Source organism: Cyprinodon tularosa, unplaced genomic scaffold (assembly GCF_016077235.1).
Source record: "Cyprinodon tularosa strain WSP-4 unplaced genomic scaffold, ASM1607723v1 ctg543, whole genome shotgun sequence".
Lineage (NCBI taxonomy): Eukaryota > Metazoa > Chordata > Actinopteri > Cyprinodontiformes > Cyprinodontidae > Cyprinodon > Cyprinodon tularosa.
Genome location: NW_024039278.1, coordinates 224,363 through 243,957, shown reverse-complemented (window position 1 = coordinate 243,957; position 19,595 = coordinate 224,363).

The window sequence follows — 19,595 nt, the reverse complement described above, 5'->3', positions numbered from 1 at the left end:
TGGTTTAGATGACATGAGAAAGAGACTTGTGAGGAGAACAAAGACAGATTAGAATGGCATGATTTGCAGCAGATATGCAGCACTCATTAAAAGATAAAGACGTTCATGGCAGGGTCAACTTATGAGCTGGAACTAAAAGGATTTCAAGTCTCATATATATCAGGGTAGGACCTACAAAGTGCTACTCTAGGTTCTCACTACCACACTAACAGATGTAGTACCAATGGACTTTCCATGCGGCTTATGTCTGCCTCTGAAATGTAGCGCTGGACTTCAACAGTGGCATCTGCAGTCACATTTCATGATTTTCTGGCCTGCATCACACTTGCATCTAAAGGATACCACAGTATGTTACCTAAGAGAGAAAAGCAGATGTTAGCAAGAATAATATGTAAAAGAAATAACTTGTCACAAAATAAATAACCACCTCCAGTCGTATCATGAGAAGTGGAAGGCTTGGGTGTTTCATTAAAGCTCTGTCAGGAATGCATCATTGTGGCACATTCAGAGGTCAGTCTCTCAATTGCCTAGGTGGCTTTGGTTTGGCTGAAAAAAATGATCATTTTGAATCTGGGATCAAGGAGAGTAGCTCGAGCTAGGATGCTCATAGTTTGCATCCAAGGAAGCCTGTCCTGTAGTTGTTTGATGAGGTGGTCTCAAACTTCGAGGGAAGCTGGTGGTGCTGGCTTTGTCATCTCCTCCTGAAGGGTCTGCTCCAACATCGTCATGAGGAGAATGACTTTGGAGGCAGAAACAGTCTCCTCAGCAGACAGCTCAACAGTATCAACATAGAATGGATGCAGCAAAGAAAGGCACCCTCTAACAATGTTGAACTCCTCTGATGTTAGAAGTGGAATGTCAGTTTGCAGACCAGCCAATGCTGCTCCAGCTGGCTCCCTTATCTCAATCAGATGCTGTAGCATTAAGTACAGTATGTGCTATTCCATTTGGTTTCCACCTCTTGCATCAGCTTCAATTCAATTCAATTCAGTTTATTTATATAGCGCCAAATTCACAACACATGTCATCTCAAGGCACTTTACAGTTCAACCAGATCATACAGTCAAATTGATACAAAGTTTTCTATCTAAGGAAAACCAGTTGATTGCATCGACTCATTGACTCAAATACAATCCCTCACACTAAGCATGCTTGTAGCGACAGTGGAGAGGAAAAACTCCTTTTTAACAGGTAGAAACCTCCAGCAGAACCAGGCTCAGTGTGAGCGGCCATCTGCCGAGGCCGACTGGGGTTCAAGGAGACAGAAGCAGAGATACAAAAAGCAGCTGTAAAAGGCGGCCCCGTCCAGGAAAACACAGCCAGACAGACAAGCTCCAAGGCAGCTCCCATGCCAGAGGATGAAGAGAGCACATCCACTCAGTCACGGCCAGAGAAACAGGACCACACTGGAAAACAGGCCGATCTCCAACATCTATAAACAAGGGTGTTGATGGAAGCAGCACAGCTGATGTTTCTTTCCAGGATGGAGTCACAGCCAAACAGGAACAGACGAGGCAAAGCTACTCTGAGGAAAAGCAGAGAGAGCAGAAGGTTACAGATTGAACTAACAGATTCTGCAGAATAGGAGAACAGAGAGAGAATGAAGCAGAATGATGAAATGGGAGTCCCTATGTCCTCCAAAAGTCTAAGCCTATAGCAGCATAACTATAGAGATAGCTCAGGATAACCTGAGCCACTCTAACTATAAGCTTTATCAAAAAGGATAGTTTTAAGCCTAGCCTTAAAAGTAGACAGGGTGTCTGCCTCACGGACTAAAACTGGTAGTTGGTTCCACAGGAGAGGAGCCTGATAACTAAAAGATCTGCCTCCCATTCTACTTTTAGAAATTCTAGGAACCACTAGTAAACCTGCAGATTGAGAGCGAAGTGCTCTGTTAGGAACACAAGGAACAATCAGATCTCTGATATAAGATGGACCTTGGCCATTTAAGGCTTTATATGTGAGAAGGAGGATTTTAAATTCTATTCTGGATTTAACAGGAAGCCAATGAAGAGAAGCCAGGATAGGCGAGATATCATCTCTCTTTTTCATTTTCATCAGAACTCTGGCTGCAGCATTTTGGATCAGCTGAAGGCTTTTAACTACAGTTTGTGGACTTCCTGATAGTAAAGAATTACAATAGTCCAGCCTTGAAGTAACAAATGCATGGACTAGTTTCTCAGCATCACCCCTGCTTCAGCTCTTGTAGCCCAAGATGACTCTGTACTTGTGAAAGCGTCTCCTTGTAAATACACAGATAAAAAGACAATTAAATCACTGTAGCAATAACATAAAACAATTAGATTTATAATCAACTGTATTAATGGGAAGAGCATACCTTAGCAGTGGCGCTGCCTTTAAAGTAGCCAATCAACTTCCATGCTTTGGCCCTGATAAGGCACAGGGTGCTGGTCAAGTGACTTCTTCACCACCAGATTCATCATGTGGGGGATACAAATATGATGCCGAAGCTTCAACTCTATCACACAAGCAACCATATTAGTCACCAAGGCAAGTCACCTTGTTAGTTATCCCCCACTCCTCTATCATGGATCTTTTCACATGAGCTATATTTTCAACCGTGTGTGACTGGAGGAATGACTGCACTCCCAGCAGCACTGCACTGAGCCTCGTTTGGTCATCCAGGAAATGGCATGTTACAGCCAGGTAGGCATCCGTGTAGATGGATATCCATCTATCAGATTTCTCAAACTTTAGCCTTAGCCTTCTCCTTAGAAGACTCAAATGTTTCTTTCACCATGGTCTTTAGAGCCTAAAGTAAAAAACAGAGTCATGAGGCAAAAAAAGTACGCTTACATTTAATGAATGCATCCATATATGCCTGCCGAGTTGGAAGAACATAATGAGGATCCAATTTGGCCACAAATGCCCTGAATCCATCCCCATCCACAATGATGAAGGGTTGGGTGTCCATCACTACAAGGCCGACCAGGAGCTCATTCAGCTCTTGCTTACTGGTGACTGGTTACAAAGAAATAAATACAGTGTCCATTACCTGTTTGGATTATTCATCTACTCAATAAACTAAAGAAAAATGGTGGTTGTATACAGTATGTATACTATTCTAATAACTTACCATTGCTGTGCGTGGGTTCAGTTGCCTCTTTAGGTGTTGTTATTGTAACCCAACTCTTTGGAACACAATAAACACTTCACCTATAAATACCTTAGGAGTCAATGAAAATAAACAGCAGTTGGAAAAAAATCTAATGAATCTTAAACAAGTTAGATTCAATATGTTTATCTTATCTGAGTGGGAGAAATCAGGTCAAAATGCTTCCACATGGGTGACATCCTCCTCTTTTTAGCTGGCTCCACACCTATCCTCTCCACTATCTCCAAACACCCTCTAAACTCTAGACACTCTCTAAACTTAACTCTCCAAACTCTCTCTAAACTCTCCCAAAACTTTTTTCAAATTATTTCTAAACTCTCTCAAAAGTCTCTAAAAACTCTCTCTAAACTCTATCCAAACTCTATCAAAAAACTCAACTGACCGTAAATCTCCCACAAACTCCCAACCCTTGTCTAAGCAGGGAGGCTGTTTAAATGCCTGTCGAAATTCTTGCACGGTCAGAACCACTTCCTGAAACGGTCATGTGGTATCAGGGTAGAGAGGCTTCGGACATCAACAGTTTTGGCCCCTCCCCTAAATGAATCACGCCTCGACCCACGTATCAGAGAAACGCCCCCTCCATTTCTTGATGCACACATGGAAGCCTTGGCTCATCTCATAACATCACTAGTCGTGACAATGAGGATCTTCCTTGTGAAGACCTTTTTCTGGTATGGACATTTGGACCTGGTCAGCCAAACATCAAAATTAATCAGCGGTCCAAAAGAAAGATGGAGACCGTACACTCTGTCTTTCCCCAGGACCTGGTTTAGCTACAAGGCTTGGCTGACTACATGCAGCAAGGCTGATACTTTATTCTGCTGCCTTGACTGCTTGCTTCCTTTTTCAAATGTCAGGATCTGACCCAGTATGAATAAAGACAGGTAGGACTGATTTAAAGGACTTTTTAGAAAAGGCAAAGAAGAATGAACAATCTGGGAATCACAAAGAAAATTATATAGTTTACTTTTTCTGGATGTTTTTTTATATGCATAGTTGCTCTTAAATAAACACATTCTCAGAAAATAGTTTTTATATATTACAAAAAAATATAAAGCTGACTAATAACTTTTCCATTATTAGATTGGTACATTATTTTTTTTATGTTTTCGACTCAATATTGGACCATGCAAAACACAGATTTGTCTTCACAAAGCCTCAGAAGAGCATGATTTATGTACAAAAAATAAACCTGTATATGAAATTATGTTTTGCTGTTATAAAGTATGTTTATATTGTTTTTTGTTGTTGTCATTCATCTAAATATAGTAATGTAATAACTTCAGTATACTATTGATTGGTTTTTGGTATACATCTATTTTCAATTTATAGCCCCCCCTGGAGTAAACTCCACCAGCTGCTACTGCTATAAATAATAAAAATTGGACTGCAACATGTATAGAAAGCCATAACTGCCACAAATTCAAGTCATTGAAAATAAACTACAGTATTTCCATGTGGGGGAAAAAAAAAATTAAGATAAAAATTTCTCAGAGACTTGGGTTGATTGAAGTAAATTAATGTAACCATCTTTATCCTAAGTAAATGATCATTGTATCGTATTACTTAATTGGTGTCATGATGGGTTCACTAATAGCGACCCAAGTATGCAGAACACCACTGACGGACACAGGGATAAAAGTTCAACAAGTTTATTTTAGCACAAGCACACAGAATGAACTGGTTCTGGTTCGGGCCTGGACACTGGTTCACCGGAGTCTGCGTGAGAGACAGTTCAGTTAGCGTTGCAAACTGAAGCTTGATTTCCTGAAGATTACTGATTGTACCTTGAGGGTTCTTGAGGTTTACTTTGGGAGAGTCACTGTTGGATCTGGAGAGGAGTTCATCAGCAGAGTCCGCTTGCTGCTTCAGCGTCTCACGTCTTATAATGAACAGACCTTGGGTTTGGGTTTTCCAGCTCTTAGTCCAGAGCTGCATGGAGGTTCTCTATGAGTCTTCAGGTTTGGCTCAGAGGGTCGGCTCGGCAGGTTAGCTCTTCCTGAGCTTCACAGAGGAGACACTGGTTTCCTGGAAGACAGAGACAATGGTTAGAATCCAGGCTGGATTCAAAGTCACAAAGTTACACTGAGGTTCTAGGCTTAGGCGCTGACCAACTGGATCAACACTGCGGCGTTGAGGCAAGGTCTGAAGACAGCTTAAGTAGTGGATCCTCTGATGATCTTGATGGGCTGCAGCTGTGCAGGAGGCTCCCTCAGAAGGATCCACGGCGGACTCTGCTGGAGAAAGGTGGAACTTATCCAGCTCCTAACAGTACCCCCCCCCTCAACGACCGCCCCTTGGCGGTCCGGAAGAGGTCGAAGGGCAGGAACGCTCGTACTCCTCGATTAGAGCAGGATCAAGGATGTACGAGCCCGGAACCCACTGGCGATCCTCCAGCCCGTAGCCCTCCCAGTCGACGAGGTACTGCCATCCGCGACCTCGTCGACGGGAGTCCACGATGCAACGAACAGTGAAGGCTGGATGACCATCGACCTCCAGGGTGGTGGTGGGGAGTCGGAAGGTGGGCACAGAGGGCTCGAGGTGACAGGTTTGATTTGGGACACGTGGAAGGTAGGATGGATTCGGAGGGACTGAGGTAGTTGGAGACGGACGGCTGAAGGATTAATGACTCGGGTGATCTTGTAGGGACCTATAAATCTTGGGGAGAGCTTTCGAGACATCCCCTTGAGGGGAATGTCTTTAGTGGACAGCCATACCTCCTGGCCTTCAGTGTACTCGGGGGCGGGACGTCTCTTGGAGTCGGCGAAGCGCTTGTTGGTCTCTGAAGATCGGTTGAGGGTGGCGATGGTTTCTCTCCAGAGTTTCTGACAGCGGCGGATGTGTTGGTTTACAGACTGGACCGAAATCTCTCTCTCGTCTGCGGGGAAAAGTGGAGGTTGATAACCGAGACTAACCTGGAAGGGAGATTGACCAGTGGAAGCAGATCTGAGGGAGTTGTGCGCGTATTCGATCCAAGGGAGAAATTGGCTCCAGTCCACGGGATTGTTTGAGGTGAGGCAACGAAGGGTTGATTCCAGCTGCTGGTTCATCCTCTCTGTTTGTCCGTTTGATTTAGGATGGTAACCAGAGGTCAGAGAGGGTTTACAGCCGAGAGCTGAACAGAATGCCTTCCAAACCTGGGAAATGAACTGAGGACCCCGGTCCGAGAGGATCTCTTGGGGAATGCCGTGTAAACGGAAGACGTGCTTGATGAGGAGCTGGGCTGTCTGGAAGGCCGTGGGGAGTTTCCTAAGGGGAATGAGATGGCAGGCCTTCGAAAAACGGTCTACAATGGTGAAAATGGTGGACATACCTCGAGAAACGGGGAGGCCGGTGACAAAGTCAATGGCGATATGGGACCAAGGACGCAAGGGAACAGGAAGCGGCTGAAGCAGGCCAGAAGGAGGTTGGTGTGAGGCTTTATTACGGGCACATGTGGAGCAAGCCAACACATACTCCTTGACGTCTCTATGGAGGGTGGGCCACCAGAAGCGTCTTGAGATCAGGGCTATTGTTCTGCTGACTCCTGGATGAGCAGAGAACTTGGCGGCATGCATCCATTGGATGAGACGGGACCTGACGGAAGATGGTACATAGATTCGGTTAGTGGGACCGTTACCTGGATCGGGTTCAGTGGCCAGGGCGGAGTTGATGAGGTCAGAGATCTCCCAGTTAACTACCCCTACTGTGCAGGAAGCCGGAAGGACAGGTTCAGGCGTCTCGGGATGATCGACGGAGTAAAGACGAGAGAGAGAATCGGGTTTGATATTCTTGGATCCGGGTCTGTAGGAGATGATGAGATTAAACCGTGAGAAGAAAATTGACCACCTGGATTGGCGGGGATTGGCTTGCTTGGTTGACTGGATGTAAGCCAGGTTCTTGTGGTCGGTCCATACAAGAACCGGATGCTCAGCTCCCTCCAGCCAATGTCTCCATTCCTCCAACGCTAGTTTGATGGCCAACAGCTCTCGGTCTCCCACATCGTAATTCTGCTCAGCGGAAGAAAGTCTACGGGAGAAGAATGCACAAGGGTGGATTTTTTGATCTGTGTCTAGTCTCTGGGATAGAACTGCTCCAACTCCAGAATCAGAAGCATCCACCTCGAGAATAAACTGTTTAGCTGGGTCAGGTTGCATTAGTACTGGTGCTCTGGAAAATAAAGATTTTAATTTATCAAACGCAGCCTGAGCCTCAGGAGTCCACTGAAAGGTGCGTTTGACAGAGGTCAGAGAAGTTAAAGGAAGGGCGGTCTGGCTATAGTTTCTGATGAACCGACGATAAAAGTTTGCAAAACCTAGAAATCTCTGTAGCTGTTTGCGGTTCTCTGGAACTGGCCAGTCTAAAACTGCCTTTATCTTGTCCTCAGATGGTTTTACCTGGCCGCCCTCGAGCACAAACCCCAAAAAGGTGACTGAAGGCTGGTGAAATTCGCACTTCTCGGCCTTTACGAACAGCTTGTTCTCCAGCAGTCTCCGTAAAACAAGGTGGACATGTTTCTTATGTTCATCGAGGTTCTTGGAGTAAATGAGTATGTCGTCAATGTAAACGAAAACAAATACATTTAGAAAGTCTCTGAGAACATCATTCACGAGGGCCTGGAAGCAGGCTGGAGCGTTAGTTAGACCAAAAGGCATTACCAAATACTCAAATTGGCCCAATGGAGTCTTGAAGGCTGTTTTCCATTCATCTCCTTCTCGGATTCTAAGGAGATGATAAGCGTTCCTTAAATCCAGTTTCGAGAAAACTGTGGCTCCCTGTACGGGTTCGAATGCAGAGGCGAGGAGAGGAAGTGGGTATTTGTTCTTTATTGTGATCTGGTTCAAACCTCGGTAATCAATACATGGTCTCAGGGAGCCATCTTTCTTTCCAACGAAGAAGAACCCGGCGCCCAACGGAGAGGAAGAAGGGCGGATTATTCCTGCAGCTAATGATTCGTTAATGTATTTTTCCATGGTTTCTCTTTCAGGCTTGGAAATATTATACAACCTGCTGCTAGGTAGTGGTGCACCAGGTAAAAGTTCAATGGCGCAGTCATATGGTCTGTGTGGAGGTAGGGACGTCGCACTGACCTTACTGAAGACAGGAGCTAGGTCATGGTACTCGGAAGGAACTGAAGAAAGGTCAGGAGAGTCCCCCCCACCTCTAGGAGACCCCACCAAGGGGGCAGCTGAACGAAGGCATGTTTCATGACATGAGATGGACCACGATTCCAGGTGACGCTCTGTCCAATTAATGTGAGGATTATGCTTCTCCAACCATTCGAAACCAAGCACCAGAGGGGAACATGCAGAGGGAAAAACAAAAAATGTTATTGTCTCTCGGTGGTTACCTGACAGAAGTAACTGGAGGGGCTGAGTTTGATGGGTAACTTGATGGAGTCTCTTTCCGTCAATCGCAGAAACACTAACAGGCTGAGTCAGAGGAATGGTTTCAATTTGGAGTTGTTGGACGAGGTTAGAATCGATTAAGTTCCGTTCACAGCCTGAGTCGATGAATGCAGAAAAGGAGAGGCTTTGGTTAGCACAAAACAACGTGGCAGGAAGTAACAGTCGAGGAGATTTCTTAGTGTTAATTTGGCCCGCCAGACTCCTCAGATCCTCTGGCGGGCCCAGGCTTTTGATTTAGCCGGGCAGGAAGCGATGAAGTGTCCACTCTCACCACAGTAAATGCATAATTTGCTTAGAAAACGTCTTTGTCTCTCCTCTGGGGTGAGCCTCGTGTGTCCCACCTGCATGGGTTCGACATCTCTTTCGCCCAAATGACAGGCCTGAAAGGGCAACGGTAGGGACTGGGACTTAGGTCTCTGAATGGGCAGCTGCTCTGTAGAGGAAGAACAAACAGTCACGTTATGTGAGGCAGAAGAAAGTGTCCCCTGCTTTTTTGAACTGTTTCTGGCACGAATTCTATTGTCCAATTTAATGGTGAGACGAATTAGATCTTCAAGGGTAGCTGGTTCGTCGAGGGTTGCAAGCTCATCTTTAATGTGCTCATTTAACGCCATGAAATAGGCTCCCTTCAGAGCGCTTTGGTTCCATCCGGAAGCTGCCGCTTTAACCCGGAAGTTGATGGAGAATTCAGCCACAGTAGAGTTTCCCTGTTTTAGATTGAAAAGAGCTCAAGAATCAATAGTTTGGTCTGTTTCTTGGTTGAATACCTGGGTAAATTCAGAGATGAAATCAGAGTAATAGCAGTTTAAGCTATCGTCGGAGGCAAATCTTGCCTAAGCCCACTCCAAGGCTCTTCCTGTTAGCTGAGAGAGGATGAAGGTTATCTTCTTGTAATCCCAGGAAAAGCTGCCAGGGGAGTTCTGAAAAATCAAACGACACTGAAATAAAAATCCTTTGCAATCTTTCATGTTACCAGAAAATCTTTCTGGAAGACTAGGGCGGAACTCTGATGACGTCACTGCTGGTGACCTCGGAGGTGGAACTGAACCCGGAAATGGTTGTGGTGCTGGTGCAGCATTAGCGCTGTTCAAATAGTTAGCATAGCTCTGTAGCATATGGTTATGAGTGTCAACCAGGCGGTATAACTCACGGAGCGTTTGGGTTTGTCCTTAAGTTTGGGCATCCTGCTCCTCCAATCGACGGGTGAGGTGATCTGCTGGGCCTTGAGTTTGGCCGCAGTGTTCTGTCATGATGGGTTCACTAATAGCGACCCAAGTATGCAGAACACCACTGACGGACACAGGAATAAAAGTTCAACAAGTTTATTTTAGCACAAGCACACAGAATGAACTGGTTCTGGTTCGGGCCTGGACACTGGTTCACCGGAGTCTGTGTGAGAGACAGTTCAGTTAGCGTTGCAAACTGAAGCTTGATTTCCTGAAGATTACTGATTGTACCTTGAGGGTTCTTGAGGTTTACTTTGGGAGAGTCACTGTTGGATCTGGAGAGGAGTTCATCAGCAGAGTCCGCTTGCTGCTTCAGCGTCTCACGTCTTATAATGAACAGACCTTGGGTTTGGGTTTTCCAGCTCTTAGTCCAGAGCTGCATGGAGGTTCTCTATGAGTCTTCAGGTTTGGCTCAGAGGGTCGGCTCGGCAGGTTAGCTCTTCCTGAGCTTCACAGAGGAGACGCTGGTTTCCTGGAAGACAGAGACAATGGTTAGAATCCAGGCTGGATTCAAAGTCACAAAGTTACACTGAGGTTCTAGGCTTAGGCGCTGACCAACTGGATCAACACTGCGGCGTTGAGGCAAGGTCTGAAGACAGCTTAAGTAGTGGATCCTCTGATGATCTTGATGGGCTGCAGCTGTGCAGGAGGCTCCCTCAGAAGGATCCACGGCGGACTCTGCTGGAGAAAGGTGGAACTTATCCAGCTCCCAACAATTGGTACTTTAAATGACATATTTCACTTCATGACCATGTGCTGAAGACATCCTGATTTCTTTTTATTCTTCTGTCTTAACAATCAATTTTTTTTTGCTAAAATAATTTTAATCATAATAATTACAGCTTTTGAGATAGTCGATAGTGACTGTCCTGATGAGCTTTAGCAAGTGGAGAAAAAGCAGCTATTTAAAGGGACACTGTCTAAGCCATGACCAGTAGTGGAGTAGGTAGAAAAATAGTAGAGCAAAGGCCTTAGCTCCATGACTTTAGAAGATCCTGTGGCCTTAAAGTGATACGTTCTTCCAGGTCACATGACTTGTCCAACGACGGTGCATCTTCTCCCATTTTACATAGTCGGTATTTCAAAAGGGGAGCTCCACTTGTAGTATTTATAGTGTCAAGTGGTGTATATTGGCCTGAAGAATCATAAAAAAATAACTCATATGTGTCAACTCGTTAGGTCACAAAGTTTGTGAGTCTTCAAAATTTATTTTTTTTTACTCAAAATGTAATTAAATGTTTGATTTAATAAAGGGAGTAAAGATTTAAAGTAAAGATTGTTACTTCTTTTCAGCTCTAAGTTTTCATTATCTTGTAGTTTTTTATAGAAATGTGGACTCTGAGGTTAGTTCAAGAAAGAATTGAAGTGTGTCTCACTGGTCTCGGCCAGCATTGGTATAAGTCTCAAATGAATGAAAGAACCAACGATCAACATAATCGGATTATAGCTCAAAACCGTATTTATGTTTAATCTGAAATAAATACTCCCTTTTTTCTCTTTTGCTCACATACCTCGTGTACTGGCATGGATGCAAGCCCACTGACACTGATATTGACAGGACCCAGAATTTGATGTCATATAATGTCTGAATATATATATGAAGCTCGACTGTCTTTTCTAAAGCCAGCACCTAAACATCTGTCTCAAACAAGATAGACTTATCTAATCATTCTCATCCCAAGGTTTGTTTTTTTCAGTCCATTCACCATAAATTTCATTAATTGTAAAAGAATAGATTATATTGTTTTATGATTAATGGGGACTAGATTTGGGATTAGTAAGGCCCAATTAAAGCCTTCATGTGTCTCATTTGAAATTACAACAGCATAGAAACCCATTCCCTTTCAGTTAATAATTTATTCCACTGATTACATTGTTCATCCTGTTGAATTTACTGCAAACACGTCCCATAGTATTATTACTTTTATTTTGCAATAGCAACAAAGCTTTCAGCAGGACAAACTGCCAGGCCTCCAGGATATGGATCGCTCTCACCGGAGTACACCATAGGCTGCTCCATAAATGGTAAGAAAACCCACAACCCTGCTACTCCACCACAGTGAATGCTTAGTTTTATCACATATGTTAAATGTCTATTCCAAAAAACATTATTTTTTTTTATATATTGTGAATGTGTGTAGGCTGCAGTCTGCCTGACTTGAATACATATTTTTTTTTTTGTTTGTCAGGATCCAATGGACCTGATAATATTTTATTTTGATTCGTGTAATTTCACTTATTTTTTTTTTCCAGTCATTTTAAAATGAGCAAAATATTGACATAGTTTTGTGCAAGCAGCTACTGCAATCTCCTTGGTAGCATAATGTTTGTCCACACTTAGCTGACAGTTATTCTGATGGTTATACTCACCTGATTTTCATATGTCTGAAGTATTTAAGATTATGGCTGTCATTGTTATTTTTTGGATTCTACTGCTGCTCTTATTTTGCTTTTAGTTTCCTTAGTTTACTTTTGGGTTTCTATAAGGTAAAACTTAGTTTTTCATTAAAAATGCAACAAGATCCTCCCAAATTCCTGTCTGCATTTTGACCCCATTAGATCAATTTCTTTATGGTCAAGCCAATATATATATATATATATATATATATATATATATTTTTTTTTTTTTTTTTTTTTTTGTAAATTTGACTGCAGAGCCTTGTCACATTTATAGAAAGGTATAAATTACTACAAAATAAAAGTGTAGTTACTTTCAACTTGATATCTACAACCAAAAAAGCCCTGTAACATTAAAATAAGCATACCTGTATTAGAATATCATAGGTAAATCAGTTTATGCTGTTTCCTAAATGGTCCAAAGTCATTTAGTAAATTCCATTGGAAAGATGTTCATCTTTCCTTATGTGAAGCTACAGCCAACAGCTTTATTTGAGCCTTTAAAACCACATATTGCAAAAACATCACAGGATAATTATCTTGTCTTTTCATTGTAAAAACATAAAATCCAGCTTCCGTTTGTTTCCAATACTGCCTTTTCAGTACCGGTACTGAAAAAGCAGGGAAGAGTATGAATCCTGAAAAAGCAGTAATGGGAAAGTTTAAAAAAATTTGTGGGATGGACTAGATTCTGGCCAAGTGGAGCAGGTGGAAATGGTGCATAATGTTAAAGTCTTGTGCCAAGATTCAAGTTTTGAGACTGTAAGGCAGAAGTCCAAGATGAGTCTGAAATATTTAATCCTCATTCTGTCTTTTGGCCAGTAACTGAAAGAAACAGACTGCTGTGTCACATTTCTGACTGATATCAATTTGTAAGAGACTGTCAGATGGATTATACATTTTCCCACAGGTGTTACAACCATAACACAGCGTTCATTTTCAAATTAGAAAAGATGGACTTTTTAAAAAATGTTTTGAATCAAGTAAACTAACAGATAATGTACTCTCTCTGTGTGTGTGTATATATATATATATATATATATATATATATATATACATATGTGTGTGTGTGTTTTTTTTCTTTGTAACGCATCTTTACTAATGACAAATGTGTGAATCACGTATTTTTGAATTGAAATGTGCATTGATTTGTTCTAAGGAGATAGAAAAACTCTTAAAGAAACAGCCACTTTGAGACATGCTGGAAAAGTGCACTCGATTTGACTCTTGCCAGCCTAAACCAGCTGATCTATTCTATAAAATGTGGGTAGGACATAATATGAGTTCTCTGAGGAAAAGAGGCCATCATAAACCCCTGCTGACATGCCAAGCTATTTTTGTTTCTCTCGCCAATTGCACTGCTGTTCTTCACAGCAGGAACTTCACAATCCACCATCGAAAAATAAAATATTTTAACACTGAAGATGGTGAGATAGAAGGAGAAGGTACAGATTACATGAAAATAGGTTACATGTGAGATGTAATTCGAATAGACAAGAAATTATATGTGAATTAAAGGAAACAATAATCACATAGTGAAAAGACTAACAGATAAAGGAGCAATAACATATAAAGAGAAAGGTAAAACCAACCACTACCACATTACTACCATACTACCACACTAATAATTTTTTGTATTTATTGGAATATTAAGAAAAAATAAAGGGCAACACTGAAACAGAGACTGTTTGAAATGCTGTCATTTCTGCCCAACAGGGTGAGCTGTCCCCAGGACTTAAAAGTCTCTACTTGACCAGAAGAGAGGAGGATGACGGGTAGAGGGAGGCCTTAGCTAAAAGAATGATGGGTGATGTCAGAGAGGTGCAGCCAAGCACATGGGGCTTCAGGCTCTGCTTTGAGATTTAATTCTGTCTGTGTCAGTGCTCAGCTGCTTTGCATGTGATGCTATATTTTCTTTCAAAGAATATCTGCTGTAAAACAAATGTACAATTAATAGTGCTTAACCGACTACAAAGTAATTTAAAACATATTTGCTGACCTTAACAGAGCATTATCTTTTTTTTTTACATTATGGTTATAGTAATAATTGCAATTATAATTGCTCCCACCACTCCCTGCATGTATACATTTTTTTTTCTTTGCTGGTATAATCATGTTAGGGCTGCAGGTGTCATGTTCCATTGTTTCTTTGCAAGACCGAAGTGCACAGAGGAACGTGAGGACAGCGTATTGACTAGAGGAATTGCATCATCATATGAACTTATAATGAGTTTTAGGACTCTACAGGCAAAGGAACTGGGTAATAAAGAGATTAACAGAGAAATACAATCCAGTAGAATGGAAGAATTCAGCAGAGGTCAAAGAAAAAACATCAACTTAAATAGTGAGGCAATAGTGGAAAATCATAAATGGACCAGAGGAGATAATTAAAGGAAATGTGAAAAAGCTGATGCCGAATGAATGCAGGGCAGCTAAAGAAGGAGAGTCTAGTTAACAGCCAAACTAAGACATATGTATAGTGATATAAGAGAGATAATATTCAAAGGCATGAAGAACAAAAATTAAGAAGCTCAACAAAAATTAATGAACATGAAAAAATAATAACAAAAATATAATAAATATAAACATAGAATGGGAAAATCTTTTACAACACAGTAAGTCAGAAATCAAAAAAGACAAAAAAAAAAACAATTACAATGAAAGAACAAAATAAAATCTATTGTCCATAATAGCCGAATTACTTAAATAGACAGAAGTAGAGCCATCATTCCAATGCAAACACAAAGGGAAAATTTAAAGCTGCAAAAGAATATGGCAAGTTTTTCAAAGCATATAAATAGAAAGCCTGAAAAAGAATATGGATGACTGAAGGAAACCTCACATGGAGTGGCCCTTACTATACTGGAGATCTTCATGATATTTTTTCTTTATTTATTTTGTCTCAAGAGAACAGTAGGCAGGATTACTAAATGAAAAAAGAAAAACAGAACGGAGGAGCTCGAACTTCGACACTTATATAGTCCAAAATGTTTGAGATGCATTTATTGGTAATCCTAATATTTTTATTTTTTTTGTTTGGAAAATCTGTCTATTATTTCAGCTATTTCCAATATTAGAAAAGTAAAATACTGTCAAAAATAGTATATCTGTATTATATATTGAATTATATAATTTGTAAATAATTTTAGACCCATGTGACAAGGTGGAAACAATACCTCCCAAATATCAAAGATTTAGATTTTTTTGTTAGAAAAAAAATGTTTTACCATTAAGCTGTTTATTTCAAATTTGATTGAAAAAATGTTTTAAATTCTCTATTGTGTCTTAACAACAACACACCATATACAATTATTAATTAGATGCTTCTCATTCTAAGCACACCCGTAAAAGGGACAAAGCAGTTATTTTACTTTCTACCTAATTGGTCATTTGGCTATAACATTTACGAATGAATAGATCTATAGATAAATGAATAAATACAATTTTATTATGAGTCCCCATTTTATTACTTCTGAATAGTGCAATTTATTTTTACATGATTTGTTTTGCTTTTTTGTTTTTAGCTGGTCACATACAAAGCAGCCTTAGTATATGGCCTAGAATGTTAATGTCAGTGATGCCCATCTGGTGCACCTGTGAAGTGTAGATTGATCTATTAAGTCTATGTGGCAGGTTGTGCCTGTGAGATCAGGGGAGAAGACGCCCACACAAACAAAGCCTAAAATCCAATTGCAAAAACTCCACAAGGAATAGTCAGATGCATCAGATAAAGTTCATATATTAGTTATATGTTAACATGATCTTAAAGATAATTTCTTAGGTAATGTTTAAAAAATTACAGTTTGTGAATATAGTGCAATTGGAGAGCAGAAGCTTGTTTTAGGGGAAAAAGTTTGCATGAAGAGCTCTGACATTACCACACATAAATCAGGACATTAAAAATCTGTTTATTTGTGCTCTCTAAATACAGAAAAGCCCAGAAGTTTATTTTACTCTCTCCAAGCTGTGAAAAAAATGTCACTTGGGTGACTAAGCTATGAAGGTTATATGATGCATCATATCCTTTTTGTCACAAAGAAAGTCATTTTTGATGACCAAGTGTCTGAAACACTGTGGCATGGAAGAAGTGAGGAGTAGACTTCTGGCAGAGAAAGCCGAATGTCACTTTTAATCATAACACAATTACCCTTACAGTAGGAAACTGCAAATGAACTCTAAATGACATAGTTCAAACGCATAATAACAATGGATGTCCTTTTTTTTTCTTTCTATTTTAACAATTACCTAAAGTATAAAAAAAAAACAGGGCTCTCATGTAAAAATGCAATTCTCGTTTTGACTTTACATGAATATGAAGATGAGATACGAGAGAGATATGAATCATGACATATACATATAGCTGGATCAATAATATATAGGGAGAATATATAAGCTCAGTGCTTACTTTATTATGTTTGTATTGGTTGCAGCTTTCACTGGAGCAGAGGCACCATACTGAGATGGTTCCTTTGATTCGAACTCTACTCTGACTGGACATTTAAGACTAGCAACTGGTGCATTCAGGGGTGCCGCCATGGATTGTGTTGAGAGTTGAAGCACCTGAAGCTGTTTTCTTTGCCTCCTCAAAGCTGCTCTTCTGCGGCGGAGAGGCTGGTAAGCTGCGGAGCACATTTGGTTTACACGCTACAGTTTGACCAGTTCAAGGATAAGATCACTCCATGAGACAGAGACGGTCAAACAACTCCTGAACAAAACCAACTCGTTAATACTGCTATGTCCTGGACATTGTAAAATACAGCCACAGGCCACCTTCGCGTTGGAGGTTTTACAGAATACTTTCTAATAATCTGATCCGACACATCCACGCCAACCTTTGTGTGATTATAGTCGACCATGGGCTCAGGTTTGACTTTTGGGCCGCTGAATGTACCAGCTGAGGTGTAGGCTATGCTATCCAAAACTTTAACAAAAGTTTTACTATTGTCTGATGGGTCACTGATACATTTGCATTTTCCTGTGGGTGGGTAATCATCCTCGGACTTGCTGTCAGAATCTGAGCCGCTTCCTATCCAGTCTTTCTCATCGGTCTCTCCGTCTGCGCCCGAATCGTTATCATCAATATCTTGAATAATTACTAAAGGATGTTTTGAAGTTAGATTTCTTCCGAAAGCCATTTTTCTGTATTAGCAAAAACATTCCCGGTAGAATGTTGGTTACTAGGCAACAGTATGAACGAACGTCAGTCAACCATGGGAAGAATTTACAATGCAACTTTGTATCAACCCCCCAGACCACCCAGTTCTTCTAGTTCAAGCCTACTCTTTAGGCCAAGAACTAGAACCAAATAATCAGAAATAGCATTTAGTTTCTATGCTCCACTTATCTGGAATAAATTACCATAAGACTGTAAAAGTGCTGAAAGTCTAAGTTCTTTCAAGTCAAAGTTAAAAACCCATTTGTTTAGAGCTCCCTTTGACTGTTGAAGTTAAACTGTTAACTACAGTATTTGAGTGTTTTCCAGATTTTCTGTTTGTTTTACTACTTGCTTTTATCATGCTTTAATTATTGATGATTATTATTATTATTATTATTATTTATTAATTTTTATTATTGTTATTTATTGTTTAATTTATGTAAAGCACTTTGAATAGTCCTTTTACTGAATTGTGATATGTAAATACATTTACCTGGCCTAGGTCTACCATTTTTGAAAGCATTTAAACAAACCTGACTTTCGTAGGAACTATATTTTGCATTAAAAATGTTGTGCCATATGCCGTGATTATGGTTTTTGGACATCATGTTATATTTCATCTTGACATGAGGTGTCACAGAGGTGTCACCAACCATCCCCCTCTGTGTGAGGACATACAAAATCAGAGCTGCAGTTGGTCAGCTCTAGGTTCAGCAACAGTACGTGTTCAAAGAATGAGGTCAACTGTCTACCTGAATATACTGAATGACCAGGTTATTCCATCAATGGACTTTTTCTTCCCTGATGGCACAGGCATATTCCAAGATGACAATGTCAGGATTCATCGGCTCAAATTGTAAAAGACTGGTTCAGGGAGCATGACACATCATTTTCACACATGGATTGGCCACCACAGAGTCCAGACCTCAACCCCATTGAGAATCTTTGGGATGTGCAAGAGAGGGCTTTGGGCAGCGGTCAGACTCTACCATCATCAATGCAAGATCTTTGTGAAAAATTAATGCAAAACTGGATGGAAATAAATCTTTTGACATTGCAGAAGCTTATCAAAACAATGCCACAGCGGACCAACAAAGTATTAGAGTGAATTACCTTATTTTTAGGTGGCGACTTTTTTTTTGGCCAGGCAGTGTATGTAGTTTGAAATTAGCTTTTTTCTCCAGTAACAAAATCTTGAATTTTTCTTTAGCTATTACCCTTGACAACCCTCCTAAAATATGAGTCTGCTGGCATTCTTTGTCAGTACAGTTGTTTAAAAACTGAATCACAATTCCAAAGAAATGTATATAGGTAATTATTTTATTATGAAATATATGAAATCGCAAATGTATAATACATTTTAACTGCTTATATTATAAAAAATCTTCCACATTCTACATTTAAGTAAAGTATCTGATTATTAAATACTAAATGTGTGGTATGTACTAAATATAGCAGAAAATAATAATTGAGAACAAGTTTATTGAATAAAGTTCCATTTATACAACAACATTTTAACCAAGGAATGATACGCTCTACAGCTGCTTCACTGAAAAGAGAATTTAAATTTGAGTTGTCCTGAGTCTGGCTGTATCAGGCAGAATTAGTCACAAATCTGTGCTATACCGATAAAGATATTACATGTTACAAGTTATACATGTCTTGATGTCAAAAGCCCACAACGTTTAACCAGAAAGCTAATCCCATGGTCCTATATAAACATCTAACATGTGGGAATGCTTATCTTCTCCCCTTTTTGGATTTTACTATGAACCCACTGCTGTCAGTAGCTTTATATTCCTTTGTCTGAAGTTTCTAAATATATCACATTCTGCAGCTGTTGTTGTCAGGATTGACCTGAAAACAGGCAAAAAGGGAGGTCTGACACGTGGTTTATATATAACAGGCTTTCCCTGCCAAATCTGTCTCTGCGTTTGCCAACAGAGCAACCACGACAAATTGATCTGAGAATAAGAAACTCAGGAGTATGGCATATGTGACTGGAGTATTAAAGAAGAATGCCTCAGAAATTCAGCTTTAATTTACCCGCTGCCCTGTGACATGTTGATATGTGAGCAGTAATTGCAGCATAGATTTATTCTCGCTTTTTTATTGAACAAAGAGAAGATTGCTTGATTTGCCGAAAGGACCCCCTGACAAGATGGAAGATCTAAGTGAATGCCCAACCTAATAATTAGAAGTAGAGAGTAAATCACTTTAACCACAGAGGCTCACTGTGGCTGATTAAAAAAAAATAAATAAAAAAAAAAAAATATATATATATATATTTGTGG